At 47.2% G+C, this 16,464-nt stretch overlaps 2 non-coding genes and 3 pseudogenes across 2 annotated transcripts; all 5 read left to right on the forward strand.

Moving 5' to 3' along the window:
* The first annotated feature begins 931 nt into the window (after positions 1-931).
* LOC142689145 (U2 spliceosomal RNA) lies at positions 932-1,125 on the forward strand. Its single transcript, XR_012858144.1, has one exon. It is a non-coding gene; the product is annotated as a U2 spliceosomal RNA (small nuclear RNA).
* A 6,297-nt stretch (positions 1,126-7,422) lies between these two features.
* LOC142689203 (U2 spliceosomal RNA) lies at positions 7,423-7,640 on the forward strand (annotated as a pseudogene).
* A 1,288-nt stretch (positions 7,641-8,928) lies between these two features.
* On the forward strand, positions 8,929-8,998 carry LOC142689269 (U2 spliceosomal RNA; annotated as a pseudogene).
* Positions 8,999-9,785: 787 nt separating this feature from the next.
* Positions 9,786-9,970, forward strand: LOC142689180 (U2 spliceosomal RNA). The gene has a single exon (XR_012858159.1). It is a non-coding gene; the product is annotated as a U2 spliceosomal RNA (small nuclear RNA).
* A 1,288-nt stretch (positions 9,971-11,258) lies between these two features.
* Positions 11,259-11,360, forward strand: LOC142689239 (U2 spliceosomal RNA; annotated as a pseudogene).
* The last annotated feature ends 5,104 nt before the right edge of the window (positions 11,361-16,464 follow it).

The raw sequence follows: 16,464 nt of genomic DNA on the forward strand, positions 1-16,464 counted from the left end.
GAGAAATCGTTTTTAAACCCAAAGATAAAGGAGGAAAAGATTTTACTGATTTTAGAGTTTTCTTATACACTAAGTTCTTTTCATTATGTTTTAGGAATTTTTTTAAAGAAAACTATTGGTCATTCTTCTTGAGATATAATTTGGGAAATTTCATGAGGCGTTTTGGGTGGTTTCAAACTGATCTTAAACATCCCTACAGTTTTAACATGCCAGATATTTATGAGATTTTAGAGAAAATTGTTATCCTTTTTAATCTCACTAAGGTAAAAACTGATGTTTTAATGAATGGCAAAGTTTTAACAAAATTTATTTCAAAATCCACTGAGGTTTGTTTTATTGGGAATTTTAATGAGATACAATGTAAGAATATATGGAAAATGCTGAATTCTTTTTATCTTTTTAATTCCCAGAAAGACCTAGCCTGGAGCTGCGTCCACAGTTGCCTGCCATGCCGTTCCTTCCAACACAGAAGGCATTTGTCAGCTACAGCCAATTGCCCAAGAGAGGGATGCCACAACGAGGAAACTGTTTTTCATCTATTATGGACTTGCGATTTTGCGAAGGACGTTTGGAAGAAGATTTTACCGCTACTAAAAACAATCACGGCAATAAAGACTTTTAACTACTACGTCATATTATATGGACAAATAGACTGTGTTTCCTTTCCGGACAGATGGACGGCATGGAGGATCATTAACTGTGTGAAGGCAGCTCTTTGGAAGGCACGGAACATTTTACTTTTTAAAAAGGATATTTTATCAGTGGATAATGTAATTGGGATGATTTTAAGTGAAATGTTTTTATATCTTTTACTTGATAAACAAAAGGACGCTTCTGCATATGTAAAATGGCATTTTAATGATTGGAATTCTATATTGTAATGTAAATGTCTTGCACCTGTATGTAAAATCTTTTTTTGAAATTTGAATAAACGGTTTTGTATCCTTGTGGTACAGCCAAAACAAAAAAAAATCTGTTCTTATCAGTTTAATATCTGATACGTCCCCTATCTGGGGACCATATATTAAATGGATTTTTAGAACAGGGAGATGGAAATAGAGCTTGCTCTGTCCACTCCACGCATTGACCTGGTATTGCAGTATTTCCAGGACCGGTGCACCCTTCCCTTATGTGTTGACTAAAATCAGATTCCAAAAGTGCTATTTGTGTTTGCTATTGTTTTTGTCTTTCTGATGGGATCTCCCCTTTTAATCCCATTATTTCAACACCTGTTGGACAATGCATTTGTACAGTCATGTGTGATAATGAGCTCATTTATTAAATGCAATTAATGAATACATTGCCACCTCTTGTTGTGTGTGTGTGTGTGTGTGTGTGTGTCTTCTGTGTTTCTGTGTTTCCGGCATTTCACATTGGAACAGCTCATTCACCTTCCTTGTCTTCTCTCCGCCCTCCCTCCTAGGTAAGTTAAAGAGCTGCACCTGAGCCAGCCACTGATTGATGCAGCACCACAGTCAAATAGTGGAGTGGAGTGGAGTAGGGGAACAGCAAACAGCCATTAAAGCAGCCAGCCGCCTACCCGCCACAATGGACCTACCTGTGTACACTAGATGGATGTGATGGAATGTACTGTCGTCCCTACATTTCAAGAAGAAGTAAGAATTGCAGTTGCAACAAACCCTTGCTTGCCTACAAAGAGAGCAGCAATTTGGATTTGTTACTTTGTTACCTGGAAGAATAACAAACTGTGCAAGGATGGAGGTTGTAGGAGCAAGGAGAAGTTGTCTGTAAAGTTGGTGGATGCTTATTTTCCATTTTGCAGTCCCTTGTCTCCCTCTTGTGGCCTCCTGGAGGCAAATAAATGTGCAAAAAAAAGACAGCCTGGCGGCCGGCTGTTGCAGTGTTGCCCTCTCAGGCAACACTGAGTGACTGACTGAGCCTCACCGTCTTATATAAAGTTCAGACGGAACTTTGCACGTGTCATAGTGGAGCCCTCAGGATTCCAGAGCCAGCTTTCTGACATCATAATGGGGCCTCAGAGATAGATAAAAGCCTGGGCCCAGGCAGTGTTGGTCAGTGCTGCTCAGCAGGCAGCACTGGACTGGATTAAAGCTGATACAAGGTGTGAAGGAACAAGGGGTGGCTGTGGGCATGCACTTGCTGCCGCTGCCAGTGTTTATCTGCATGGCAGGAGGGCATTTGGGCGTTGCCAGGAAGGCGTTTTTATGTAGATTCCTCCTCTTTCAGCACTGCATTGTGGTGCAAGCAAAAGAAGCAAATCCTGTGTAGCTTCCTCTCCGGCCTTTATTCACCTCCCTCCCGCTTAGTAGCTGTAAATGTGTGTGAGCCTGCAGGGCCCCATGGAATTGCCTAGGAGTAGGCTGAATCAATCGCTGCAAGGGGTGAACAGCAGTATGGGACAGGCTCGGGCAAGGCAAGGGCCGCTCGGGTTATCGCTTCTCGGCCTTTTGGCTCAGATCAGGTTTATTGCCTGGTCTGGGCCGGGGGTTCGGTCTTTCGTGGAGTCCTCTCCGACGTTTTTGGGAGCGATCACCGTGCCGTTGGGCATTCCATATCAAGATGGCAGCTGTGCGGAATACTATTCGTTTTGTGGTAAATGAGCAGAGGAGAGACGAAGTGGATACTGGGCACATCATTGAGAACATCCTTCTGGACCTGGCTGGAGTTAAGTTGGTAGAGGTATTCTGTATCCAAGTTTTCAGTAATATTGCTACGTATGACGTATCCTTTTTTGAGGCCGCCTACTGTCTAAATGTTTTTCAGTTGCTCAAGGAGAAACACATGCATGAGGCTTTAACATCTATTGAAGTGCAACCTCTTTTTTCAGCAGTGGAGAAATGTATCACAATCCACATGTATAACCCATTTCTGGATAGAAGGCTGGTTAGGGCCTTTTTAGCTCACTACTGTACCCATGTTAGAGGTGGTGTGGAGCAGAAGAATCTATGGGGAGTTTTCAATGGTGATATCAAGTACTGGGTCAGGCTGAAACCTGACTCCAGCTGTATTGGAGGAGTGATGAATCCTCCTGCTAATTTTTCAATTGGTGGTAATAAGGGATATCGTTACTACCAAGATATGCCATGCTTTTGTAGATCATGTTTTTCCTACGGGCATACCAAAGATGCATGCAAAGGCAAGGTATGCAGGAATTGTAAAGAAACAGGACATGAGGCTAGTGCATGTATTTCCCCATCCAGGTGTGACATTTGTGGTTTGCCTGGTCATACCTGTAGAAAATGCCCAAAGGTGTTTCCCTTCTTAGGGCAAGAGAGAAGGACATGGGGCAGACAGGTGAGAACAACAGGTTCCCTTGCTGCCTCTTCTGATGTAATTTCAGAGCCTGCTGGCAGTGTTTCTGTGGCTGCTTCTCAGGACCCTGGGAAAGCTGGATTAGGAGAGGTTCTAACCTCACATACTGATAGCATGGAGTTGGGTGTGGTCCCTCCAGCAGAGCCAACTGTTGATGAGACACCTGTGGTTATACCTATGGAAGGTGAAGACACAGCGCCACCTAGTGGGTGTGCATACCCTGATAATGGTGCAAGTATGCAAATTTTGTCTTTCTCTAGCCCAGAGTCAAAAACGGAAGACTCAGCTAAAGTGGAGTGGTCAATATCGGAGGAGGACGAGAAGGAGGCCAGGATGCCTAGTGCCACTAGTGCGGAAATTTTCCACAAAGTTGTATCAAAAAGGGGGAAGTCTGGAAAGGCGGTGAAGAGACTGAAGATTGGTTTGTTGGAAGATTCTGCTCATGCAAATCCTTTCTCATTGCTGGACAGTGACTCTAGTTGTAGCCCTAAGTCATCTGATGTGGCCTCAGAAGTACCCAGCTCTCCTGGGGAAGGTTTCCTCAGTGAAGCCAATGTGGCGAATCTGGAAAGAGCTATGTATTTCCCTGGGACGTGATATGTTCTGGTTTTCTCATGGCTTTCTTTTCCACTAACCATACTATGCCCGCATGTCTTTGAGATTAAAGATTGTCTCACAAAATGTACGGGTGTTCTCCTCTGCTCACAAGCGTGCTGCAGTCCTGGACTTTTTGGCCTCTAAGGGCAGTGACATTGTTTGCGTACAAGAATGTGGTTTATCAAAAATGCCTAGGAAAGAAGAATGGAAGTTTGGGGAAGCAATTTGGTCCTTTTCTTCCACAAATAGGAATGATGGAATTGGTATTCTCTTCAAAAATAATGAGTTTGTCATCAAACAGACTCAAATCATTCAGGAAGGAAGATGTGTCTGTGTGTTACTATCCTATAAGGGATGGCAGTTTAGGCTTATCAATATCTATGGCCATGCTGTGAAATCTGATAGGTTGGCACTTTTTGATAGTTTAAAATTTTTTCTACATGGTAAAGTTCCTGTTATTATTGTCGGTGATATTAACTGTATCTTGGAGAAGCAGGCCCGAGCTGGATCCACAGAGTCTAATGTGGACGCTACCGGAAGTTTGTGGAATAAAATTTTGCAGGACTTTGCTTTGCAGGACGCTGTCACCAGGAAACCAGGTCCATTTACTTACCATGCCGATGACGGAAGAACGGATTCTCGTCTGGACTTTTTCTTTTTTTCTACTTCAGCAATGAAATGTGTCGATTATGCGCAGGAGAGAGTGTGGTTTTCAGATCACGAGTGTTTGTTGGGGGTTTTTGTTATAAATAATTTCTTTTATGGTAGAGGGGTATGGAAGATGAATGTCAGTTTTCTGAGTGATGAAAGGGTAAAAACTAGGTTTGGGAAAAAATATGGGTTTTGGGTTAGGAAGAAAAGTTCTTTCTCTAATGTGTGTGAATGGTGGGTATGGGTGAAAAAAAAGATTGGTGGGTTTTTTAGACAGATAGGATATAGAAGAGCGAGAAGGAAAAGATTGCAATATTCACGCTTTAATATGCGGATGACGTTCCTTCATCAATGTAAAAACTTGGGTATGGATGTAAGACACGATTTAGAAAAAACAAAAAAAGATATTAAGGAGTGGTTTCGTGAGAAAGGGAAAGAAATAATATTTAGGTCTAAGGTGGAGGTTAGAGATAATCACGAGAAATGCACTAGATTTTTCTTTAAAAAAATGTGTGGTGGAAAAAGTGGAATGAATGTGTTATTGGATAAGGATGATAAAGAGGTGTTTGGTAAGGATGTGATTGATGTGGTGTCTGATTTTTATAAAAAACTGTATGATGTGAAGAAATGTGATTTGGGTGATGATGAGGAGTTTTTGGATATTGTGTGTAATTTTGTTCCTGAAAGTGAATGTGCGTTTTTGCTTGGTGAGATTATGGATGGTGAAGTAAAAGATGTGGTGGGAAGTATGGCTAAAAATAAGTCTCCAGGGATCGATGGAATACCAGCTGATTTCTATGGGAAATATTGGGATATAATTGGGAAGGATGTTATAGATGTTATGAGAGTGTTGTTTTCTGGGACTAATATGTGTGATGTGATGAAGAAGGGTATGGTAGTTTTGTTGCATAAAAAAGGAGATAAGAGACGGTTAGAAAACTGGCGACCAATTACTTTGCTTAATACGGATTATAAAATTTTTGCCAAGCTGATTGCGAATCGTATGAGAGATGTGATTGGGTGTGTGATTGATGAGGATCAGGTATGTGCGGTACCGAAAAGGAAATTGCATGAAAATGTGGCGTTGGTGCGGGACATGCTTGAGGATTGTAAGGGTCGGAATAAGAAGGTGATTGTGTGTGCGTTAGATTTTGAGAAAGCGTTTGATCGTGTGGCGCATGTGTTTTTGTTCAAAGTATTAGGGAGAATGGGTTTTCCGGTTCAGTTTGTGAGTTTGTTGAAGAAATTATATGCGAATGCAAAGAGTTGTGTGCAGGTGAATGGGTTTTTTTCAGAATCATTTAGTATTATGTCTGGTGTGCGACAGGGTTGTCCGTTGTCTCCCATCCTTTTTATTTGTGCGATTGAACCATTGTTGCAAATGATTAGAAATGATAAGGTTGTGAAAGGTTTGGTGGTGCCCGGGTGTGATGGAAAGCGTGTGAAAGCTTTGGGATATATGGATGATATTTGTGTATTGTGTGATTCAGTGTATGATATGTCCAGAGTGAAGTTGATTGTAAATATGTTTTGTATTGCGTCTGCTTTTAAAATAAATTGGGGTAAGAGCAAATTTAAATTTTTTTTCAGTAATGAGCGGGTGAGTGATCCTGATATGGAACAGGTGAATAGTGTGAAAATTTTGGGTATTGTGTTTGATGATGAGTTGAAAGGGAGAGAAAGTTGGGATGAGTTAGGTGGTAGGATTGTGAGAAAGTTGGAAATGTGGAGAATGAGGGATCTTTCTTTTTCGGGGAAGGTTTTAATAGTCAAAAGCATTATTCTTCCTATGATTTTATATGTCGCTCTGGTTTTTCCTCCTGCTGTTGTTATGTTAAAAAAAGTGAATAGAGTTTTGTTCCTTTTTTTATGGGGGAGCGGGATTGAGAAGGCAAGGAGAGAAATTCTAATGAAAAGCAGACGTAATGGAGGCTTGGATTTCCCAAATTTGGAGATTTTCATTGGAATTAATTGTGTACGTTTTTTTGTAGAGCTTTTATTTAAAGAATCCAAGGCTTCCAGAATGTCGAAGTATTTAGCTGGAACGGTGATTCAGCGTCTAAGATGGGACAAACGTAATTTATGTAAACCAATTGCTTTTCAGTGCACAGGGTGGTATTTGTATGTTGAAAAATTTATTAAAAAGTTCCAGCTAGAGGATGTAAGAATGGAGAGATTTTTGAGTGAAAAGAATGTTGTGAGAAGTATGTGTATGAATAATGTGATGTGTTCTGTAAATGGTTTGAATTCGATGGAGTCTAAGTCTGTGTGGAAGAAGATTGTTACGTATGATGTGTCAAATAAGCAGAAAGATTTGTTATGGATGTCGGTACATGGTGTGTTGCCTGTAAGGAGTGTTCAGAAAAGAAGAGGTTTGGTTGCATCTGAAAGGTGTCCGAGAGAAGGTTGTGGGGATGATGAGGATGTGAGTCATGTGTTTTGGTCGTGTAAGCATGCAAAGGATGTTTGGAAAAAGTTGAGTGGGTTGTGTGAAGAATTGACTGGTTTGAAGGTTTTGACGTATGAAATTGTCTTGTTTGGTTTGTGTAGTTTGGGTAGTGAAAAGGATAGAGTGTTGTGGATTTTTTTGACTTGTGTGAAAGAGGTATTGTGGAATACACGGAATTTGAATGTGTATAAAAGAGAAGTATTTGAGATGGAGGATGTGGTTAGTATGGTATTGGCTAAGTTGTATTTTTATTATAAATGGGATCTAGAAAGAGGTATGGATGCGGAAGGGATATGGCGAATGTTGAAATGGAGGTATTTAGTTTGAGGAATTTTGTTTGATTTATCTTGTATTTGATGGAAAAATAAAATAATGAACCAGAGTGATGAGATTTTTTGAAAAATAGAGAGGTGGTTTGGACAACTACAGTTCTCGGTTTTATTCAAAAAAACCTGAATGGTTTAATAAAAAAAAAAAAAAAAAAAAAAAAAAAAAATCTGTTCTTATCAGTTTAATATCTGATACGTCCCCTATCTGGGGACCATATATTAAATGGATTTTTAGAACAGGGAGATGGAAATAGAGCTTGCTCTGTCCACTCCACGCATTGACCTGGTATTGCAGTATTTCCAGGACCGGTGCACCCTTCCCTTATGTGTTGACTAAAATCAGATTCCAAAAGTGCTATTTGTGTTTGCTATTGTTTTTGTCTTTCTGATGGGATCTCCCCTTTTAATCCCATTATTTCAACACCTGTTGGACAATGCATTTGTACAGTCATGTGTGATAATGAGCTCATTTATTAAATGCAATTAATGAATACATTGCCACCTCTTGTTGTGTGTGTGTGTGTGTGTGTGTGTGTCTTCTGTGTTTCTGTGTTTCCGGCATTTCACATTGGAACAGCTCATTCACCTTCCTTGTCTTCTCTCCGCCCTCCCTCCTAGGTAAGTTAAAGAGCTGCACCTGAGCCAGCCACTGATTGATGCAGCACCACAGTCAAATAGTGGAGTGGAGTGGAGTAGGGGAACAGCAAACAGCCATTAAAGCAGCCAGCCGCCTACCCGCCACAATGGACCTACCTGTGTACACTAGATGGATGTGATGGAATGTACTGTCGTCCCTACATTTCAAGAAGAAGTAAGAATTGCAGTTGCAACAAACCCTTGCTTGCCTACAAAGAGAGCAGCAATTTGGATTTGTTACTTTGTTACCTGGAAGAATAACAAACTGTGCAAGGATGGAGGTTGTAGGAGCAAGGAGAAGTTGTCTGTAAAGTTGGTGGATGCTTATTTTCCATTTTGCAGTCCCTTGTCTCCCTCTTGTGGCCTCCTGGAGGCAAATAAATGTGCAAAAAAAAGACAGCCTGGCGGCCGGCTGTTGCAGTGTTGCCCTCTCAGGCAACACTGAGTGACTGACTGAGCCTCACCGTCTTATATAAAGTTCAGACGGAACTTTGCACGTGTCATAGTGGAGCCCTCAGGATTCCAGAGCCAGCTTTCTGACATCATAATGGGGCCTCAGAGATAGATAAAAGCCTGGGCCCAGGCAGTGTTGGTCAGTGCTGCTCAGCAGGCAGCACTGGACTGGATTAAAGCTGATACAAGGTGTGAAGGAACAAGGGGTGGCTGTGGGCATGCACTTGCTGCCGCTGCCAGTGTTTATCTGCATGGCAGGAGGGCATTTGGGCGTTGCCAGGAAGGCGTTTTTATGTAGATTCCTCCTCTTTCAGCACTGCATTGTGGTGCAAGCAAAAGAAGCAAATCCTGTGTAGCTTCCTCTCCGGCCTTTATTCACCTCCCTCCCGCTTAGTAGCTGTAAATGTGTGTGAGCCTGCAGGGCCCCATGGAATTGCCTAGGAGTAGGCTGAATCAATCGCTGCAAGGGGTGAACAGCAGTATGGGACAGGCTCGGGCAAGGCAAGGGCCGCTCGGGTTATCGCTTCTCGGCCTTTTGGCTAAGATCAAGTGTAGTACCTGCTCAAGCTGAGGTTAGTAATCATCCCTGCCGGTGGTACGTGGGCCATCGTAGGGGGATGACAGAACGCCGAGGTGAGGGCAGGGAACCACAACGGTCATCGCTCTGGTGTACGCATTTGGTTTAAAGGTACCATTTGTAGGTGACCAGGCGACCGCCGGATCGAGGTCATTAGGCCGGGTAGTTTGGAAGCCCGAGTTGCTATGTGCCCCAGGGCTGGTGACCCTGGGGTGCCCTAACTCACTGGGGGTGGGATCCCACTGAGTGAAGGCACACTTGCACGCACTCTCTTTCACGCTATATGAGCACACACCTTTATTCTCCCGGCCTTCTGGCTGGGAGATGAGGAATTTTTTATACCTGGCGGATGTCCAGGCTGTATCACAGCGCACATCCACTTATTTAATTTTGTTTTTCACTGTGTGTTTGTCACGTTTGTCACAAGGATTTTGGGATGCGGTGCCCTTTTGGGACCCTCCTGAGGTCTAGGGGGAAAATGTGTGGCCTTCTGGTTCCTTTTTCCCCTGCAACCCGGCCTCCCTTCTTCGGAGGGGAGGTGCAACTAGGATGCAGGCTCCTAGGTGGACACTGGGGTGGCAGCCCAGGTAGAAGCCTAGGAGTGTGTTTGGGTCTCCCTAAGCTTCGGCGAGGGGGGACCATCGATCCTTGATCCTCTAGGCCTATGGTTTGGAGGGTCAGGGAATGGTTATGCGGGGCCTCTCTCTTTTAAGAGAAGGGCTGCGATAGACCGCATCCTTGTGCACTTTTTGTGTGGCACCTCTGCACTTTTTATGCACTTGGGTGATAGAAAGCACGACTCGGGCTTTCAATAAAAAAAAAAAAAAAAAATCTGTTCTTATCAGTTTAATATCTGATACGTCCCCTATCTGGGGACCATATATTAAATGGATTTTTAGAACAGGGAGATGGAAATAGAGCTTGCTCTGTCCACTCCACGCATTGACCTGGTATTGCAGTATTTCCAGGACCGGTGCACCCTTCCCTTATGTGTTGACTAAAATCAGATTCCAAAAGTGCTATTTGTGTTTGCTATTGTTTTTGTCTTTCTGATGGGATCTCCCCTTTTAATCCCATTATTTCAACACCTGTTGGACAATGCATTTGTACAGTCATGTGTGATAATGAGCTCATTTATTAAATGCAATTAATGAATACATTGCCACCTCTTGTTGTGTGTGTGTGTGTGTGTGTGTGTGTCTTCTGTGTTTCTGTGTTTCCGGCATTTCACATTGGAACAGCTCATTCACCTTCCTTGTCTTCTCTCCGCCCTCCCTCCTAGGTAAGTTAAAGAGCTGCACCTGAGCCAGCCACTGATTGATGCAGCACCACAGTCAAATAGTGGAGTGGAGTGGAGTAGGGGAACAGCAAACAGCCATTAAAGCAGCCAGCCGCCTACCCGCCACAATGGACCTACCTGTGTACACTAGATGGATGTGATGGAATGTACTGTCGTCCCTACATTTCAAGAAGAAGTAAGAATTGCAGTTGCAACAAACCCTTGCTTGCCTACAAAGAGAGCAGCAATTTGGATTTGTTACTTTGTTACCTGGAAGAATAACAAACTGTGCAAGGATGGAGGTTGTAGGAGCAAGGAGAAGTTGTCTGTAAAGTTGGTGGATGCTTATTTTCCATTTTGCAGTCCCTTGTCTCCCTCTTGTGGCCTCCTGGAGGCAAATAAATGTGCAAAAAAAAGACAGCCTGGCGGCCGGCTGTTGCAGTGTTGCCCTCTCAGGCAACACTGAGTGACTGACTGAGCCTCACCGTCTTATATAAAGTTCAGACGGAACTTTGCACGTGTCATAGTGGAGCCCTCAGGATTCCAGAGCCAGCTTTCTGACATCATAATGGGGCCTCAGAGATAGATAAAAGCCTGGGCCCAGGCAGTGTTGGTCAGTGCTGCTCAGCAGGCAGCACTGGACTGGATTAAAGCTGATACAAGGTGTGAAGGAACAAGGGGTGGCTGTGGGCATGCACTTGCTGCCGCTGCCAGTGTTTATCTGCATGGCAGGAGGGCATTTGGGCGTTGCCAGGAAGGCGTTTTTATGTAGATTCCTCCTCTTTCAGCACTGCATTGTGGTGCAAGCAAAAGAAGCAAATCCTGTGTAGCTTCCTCTCCGGCCTTTATTCACCTCCCTCCCGCTTAGTAGCTGTAAATGTGTGTGAGCCTGCAGGGCCCCATGGAATTGCCTAGGAGTAGGCTGAATCAATCGCTGCAAGGGGTGAACAGCAGTATGGGACAGGCTCGGGCAAGGCAAGGGCCGCTCGGGTTATCGCTTCTCGGCCTTTTGGCTAAGATCAAGTGTAGTATCTGTTCTTATCAGTCCTTGTAAGGATAGATAGCTCGGAGAACCACTGGGGGCTATAAACACTAGCTTAGCGATCCAAGAGCGTTCCAGACGAAGCCGGCGACGAACTGCGGAGAAGAACCAGCGAAGACGACGATCCAGAAGGGAGAAGCCGCCATCGGGGAAGAAGCTCCGGGAGATCGCTGCCGGGAAGAAGAAGGAGAACTGCGACAGAGACCTTCGGAGAAGAGCCGCTGCTGAAGGGGATCTTTGAAGAAGCTCGGCCGCAGAAGAAGCTCGACGAGGAACCGCTGCGGAAGAAATTTCGTGGAAGAACCTCGGCCAGCAAGGAGAAGATTTGCATAGCTCCGCCCCCTTCGGGAAAGAGCTATCGAAGATCCTCCCCAAGCGACAGGAACAGCTGGAAGAAGCCATGGCCTCAACCAGCAACCCTGCCACCCAGAAGAAGAAGGCTGATGGACCAGGTGAGCCGGCCCAGGCCAGGACATCTCCTCCTGAAGCCTCCTCAAGCCAACAGGCCACCAGGAAGCCGAACCAGGCTGCTCCAACCCTGGAGCCCTGGATGAAGCAGACGGTGGCCCTGAAGCTGAAGGAGGTGGACGGGAGAGTGCCGGACATGACGGAAGAAGTGTTCTGCCAGAAGATGCTCCTGGACCAGGGCTTCGCTAAGCCGGAGACCATCAGCATCCAGGCCTTCATGACCGGGATGTTCTTCGTGACCTTCGCTTCGATCAACATCTGCAGAAGGTACTGGGAGATGGTGAAAGCGGCGAGGCCTGAATCCCCTTTCTCTCGCTTTGTGGGCAACTGCCCTGTCCAAAGAGAGGAAAGGCGGGTGACGGTCTCAATGCGGAACCCACACACCCCCGGCAAAGACATCACCACGCTCCTGAAGCGGTTCTGCACAGTGGTGAGGGAACCCACCCACATCCTGAACGGACTCGGCTTCTGGACTGGCAAGTGGTCGGTAATCGTCCGACTGAACAAGGATTCCAGCGCGGAAGACGGCCTCCAACACCTGCCCCAGTCATTCTCGCTGGGCAACTCCTACGGCCTCATCTACTACCCGGACATGCCGCAGATCTGCAGGAGATGCAGCAAGAAGGGTCATTCGGTGAAGGACTGCAAGGAGGACGCCTGCAAGAACTGCCGGGTAACAGGACACGAGACCAAAGACTGCCCGAAACGGACAATGTGCAACCTCTGCGGACAAGCAGCCCACTCCTACAAGGACTGCCCGAAGAGGGATCGATCCTGGGCAACTGTAGCGGCGAAAGCTCCGGCCAGAGGGAACCCCGCCCCAGCCAGAGCTCCAGCGGCGCAGAAGACCGGGAATAAGAAGGATGGTAAGAAGACGACAGTCCCTCCCCCCCGTCTCCCGGCCCTCCCTCGCCCTACCCTTCCCACCCTCCCTCGCCCGGCCCTCCCCACCCCCCCGTCCCCAACCCCTGTCACCCCCACTGAGGCTCTCACCTTCTCCTACCCACCCATCTCAGTGGTCCTGTCACCTGCACCTCTCCCAACCCAGCCTCCCTTCTCCCCAGCTCCAGCAGCACTAACATCTTCCCCTCCAGCTGCTGGAGTCCTCTCCCTGGAGGATTTTCCCCCTCTTGTCTCCTCAGGTGCCATCCAGAGGAAGAGAAAGGTGAGGGACAGCCCAGCTGCTGAGTCCTCAAAGCGACAAGTCGTGGAAATCTGCGAAGATTCCCTTGCGCAGCAGGAGGAAATGGAGCAGATGGTGGAGGAACTCGTGTCTGAACCTGAGGTCATCGACTTCACAACAGACATCCAGGTGGCTACAATCCTGGAACAATTTTTGTCAGAGGGCCTGCTGGATCTTTCGGACCCGCCAGGAGAGGAGGATCCGCCCGACCGGACTGGTAACTAAGGTGTATCGTTTGCACTAACCTTCTTTATTCTCCCCCATGGCTGCTAAACTTAACATCTTTAGCCTCAATGTGAGGAGTGTTAGAGATAGGACTAGATGTCAGATGGTGCTAACTTTTCTTTCCAAGCAGTCGAGTGATGTATTTATGCTGCAGGAATGTACTCTCCCCTCTTCCAGGTCATACCATCATCTGGCCAGGCAGTGGACCCATGGCCCGTCCTACTGGTCTGGTGGGGGCGACTGTAAGTCTGCAGGGGTTGCCATCCTGATTAGGGGAAGCGTATTTACTGTTGACTCTGTCCAGGAGCTCGCCTGCGGCCGCTTGTTGGTCGTAGACGGTTCCTGGGCAGGAGAGCCGATTAGGCTCATCAACGTGTACGCTCCCCCTATGAAGGCTGAGCGCCTGGAACTATTCCAGACCCTGCGGACCCAGCTCGCCACCACTAGGGCAGTGGTGATGGCCGGGGACTTCAACTGCCCCATCGAAGAGGATGGACGAAGTTCCGGCACTTCAATCAAACTGGATGTCAGTTCCAAACTGCTTATCGAGATGGTAACCGAAGCATCCTTGCAGGACGTTGTGGGCTCCATGGGGATTGGCTCTGTGAACTATTCATGGAGCCGACCCGATGGCTCACTTCGTTCTCGGATTGACTTTGTGTTCACCTCCCGGGCAGTCAAGCAGCATGGGCACTCCATGGTCCCCTGCTTCTTCTCTGACCACAGGGCCATTCTCTTCCAGGGTGCCATCGGCCACGGTTTTCCTCCCGGCCCTGGCTCCTGGAAGCTGAATTGTGCCCTGCTGGAAAGAGAGGAGGTACTGGCGGAACTTAGAGACGCCTATATTGTTTGGAGGAATGATAAAGTTTTCTTTGACAAAACCTGTGACTGGTGGGAATATGTTAAAGTTGAATTTCGTTGTTTCTTTCAGGCAAAAAGTCGTCAACAGGCGTGTGAGAGGAAGAGAGACTTCAGAGAGATGCAGCGTCAGCTGCGATCCCTGCAAGACCTCCTTCAATGCGGCTGGGACGTCAGGAAGGAGCTGGAGGAAGCCAAAAAGGGCCTGAAAAGGCACTTTGAGGAGGAATCCAAGCGAATTGTCTTTCGTTCCAAGGTGGAGAACCTGGAGAAGGGTGAGAAATGTAACTCGTTCTTTTTCAGGAAACTCCATGCCGGCCACACGCCCCTGAAGGAACTTCGAGATGAGACCGGAAACATGCATTCTGGGAAGAAGGAGGTGATGGGAGTCGTCACAGACTACTACCGAAGCCTCTACTCCCGGAAAACCACTGACCCCGAAGCCGCCGATAAATTCCTGTCAGGTATCACTAATCATCTTGATCCTGCAGGTACGGAGGCTATGGATGTACCCCTGACGGTGGAGGAACTGCTCTCTGCCGCTAAATCCTTCAGACCCGGCAGGACCCCGGGCAGTGATGGTCTCCCAGCAGAGCTCTATGTAGCGCTGGGGGACTTGATCAGTCCGGACCTGCTGGAGCTCTATGAGGAGATGGTGGTGGAGGGTAGAATGCCACCGTCCTTGAGAGAAGGCATGATCACGATCTTGTATAAGCGGAAGGGGGAGAGATGTGACCTGAAAAACTGGCGTCCCATCTCTCTCCTGAACGTGGACTACAAGATCCTCGCCAAAGTATTGGCCAACAGACTGAAGGTTGTCATCGGACAGATCATCGGATCGGACCAAACCTGCGGCATTCCTGGCCGTAGGGTGGCCGACAGTCTTGCCCTGGTGAGGGACACGGTGCATTACATGCAAAGCCGCCGTACACACGCGGCCCTGGTCAGTCTGGATCAGGAGAAGGCTTTTGACCGGGTCTCTCACGAATTCATGGGTAAGGCTCTGCGTAGGCTGCGGCTTGGCAGGTTGTTCTGTTTGTATGTTAACCTGATGTATTGCGACATTTACAGCTCGGTGCTGGTGAACGGCTGGAAGACTGACCCCTTTCCTGTATCGTCGGGGGTTAGACAAGGCTGTCCTCTTTCACCTCTCCTTTTTGTTTGTGTTATAGAGCTCTTCGCAGAGGCTATCCGGCAGAATGGAGAGATCAGAGGGATCACCGCACCAGGTCCAGGACACTTCGAGGTCAAATGCTCGCTGTACATGGACGACGTGACCGTCTTCTGCGCTGACCAGAGTTCGGTGACTGCACTCGTCCAGACCTGTGAGGAGTTCGGACGCGCTTCAGGGGCAAAAGTCAACTGCGGGAAGTCGGAAGCCATGCTCTTCGGAAAGTGGTACCTGCCTTCTCCTGCCTCCTTCCCGTTTACTATCAAGCCGGACTTCATCAAAATTCTGGGAGTCTGGTTCGGTAAGGAAGGTGCAGCCCTAAAGTCGTGGGAAGAACGCTTGGCCAAAGTCAACCAAAGGATCGGACTGTGGAGCCTCAGACAACTCACTATTGAGGGCAAAGCAATGGTCCTGCGTAACGAAGTCTTGCCTGTGCTACAATACACTGCACAGGCATGGCCCCCTCTTGCCACCGTCTCGAGGGCCATTACCAGGACTGTGTTTCGCTTCATCTGGGGCTCGAAAATGGACAGAGTAAAGCGGACTGTTATGTACAAGGAGCCCCGCAAAGGTGGGAAGGGTATACCCGACATTCCCACTCTGCTGCGGATCGCTTTTGTATGTGACTGTGTTCGTAGGACTCTGAGGACAGCAAACGGCTCTGCGGGCAAGGCCATGTCCCGCTACTTCCTCCTTCCCCTCTGGCGAGGTTTTGGCTGGGACAAGTGGGACAGCTCCTTCCCTTACAACTGGCACGCTCCCTGGTTCTACGGAGATGTCGTCCGGTTTGTGAGGGAGCATCAACTGGAGGGTCTTAAGCCCGACTTGTGGAAACCTAAGACGATCCACAAGCACATCAGAGCAAAGGACTCACTGGAGTCTGTTCCAGGGCTTCATGCCGACACGTTGGAGACTGTTTGGACTAACGTGTCATCTGGCAGGTTGACCAACGGGCACAAGGACATTTCATGGATGGCCATCCAGGGAGGACTGCCTCTTAGGTCATTCATGCATGCCCGCAACCTGTGCAAGACCCGGTACTGCCCCAGGTGCCCCTTCACGGAGGAAACATCTTTGCACATTTTCTGGCAGTGCCCCTTTGCACAGGGTCTGTTGAAAGCCTTGGAACATGAACTCAAGGACTCAGTACCCAGGAACAGACTGTCGTACCGCTCGGTACTTTATGGACTATTTCCTGGGAATACCACGGATGGAGCAATCCAGGAAGCCTGGCGCCTTATGAACTGCTTCA

This window comes from Rhinoderma darwinii (genome assembly GCF_050947455.1).
Source record: "Rhinoderma darwinii isolate aRhiDar2 chromosome 5 unlocalized genomic scaffold, aRhiDar2.hap1 SUPER_5_unloc_28, whole genome shotgun sequence".
In the NCBI taxonomy this organism is placed as follows: Eukaryota; Metazoa; Chordata; class Amphibia; order Anura; family Rhinodermatidae; genus Rhinoderma; species Rhinoderma darwinii.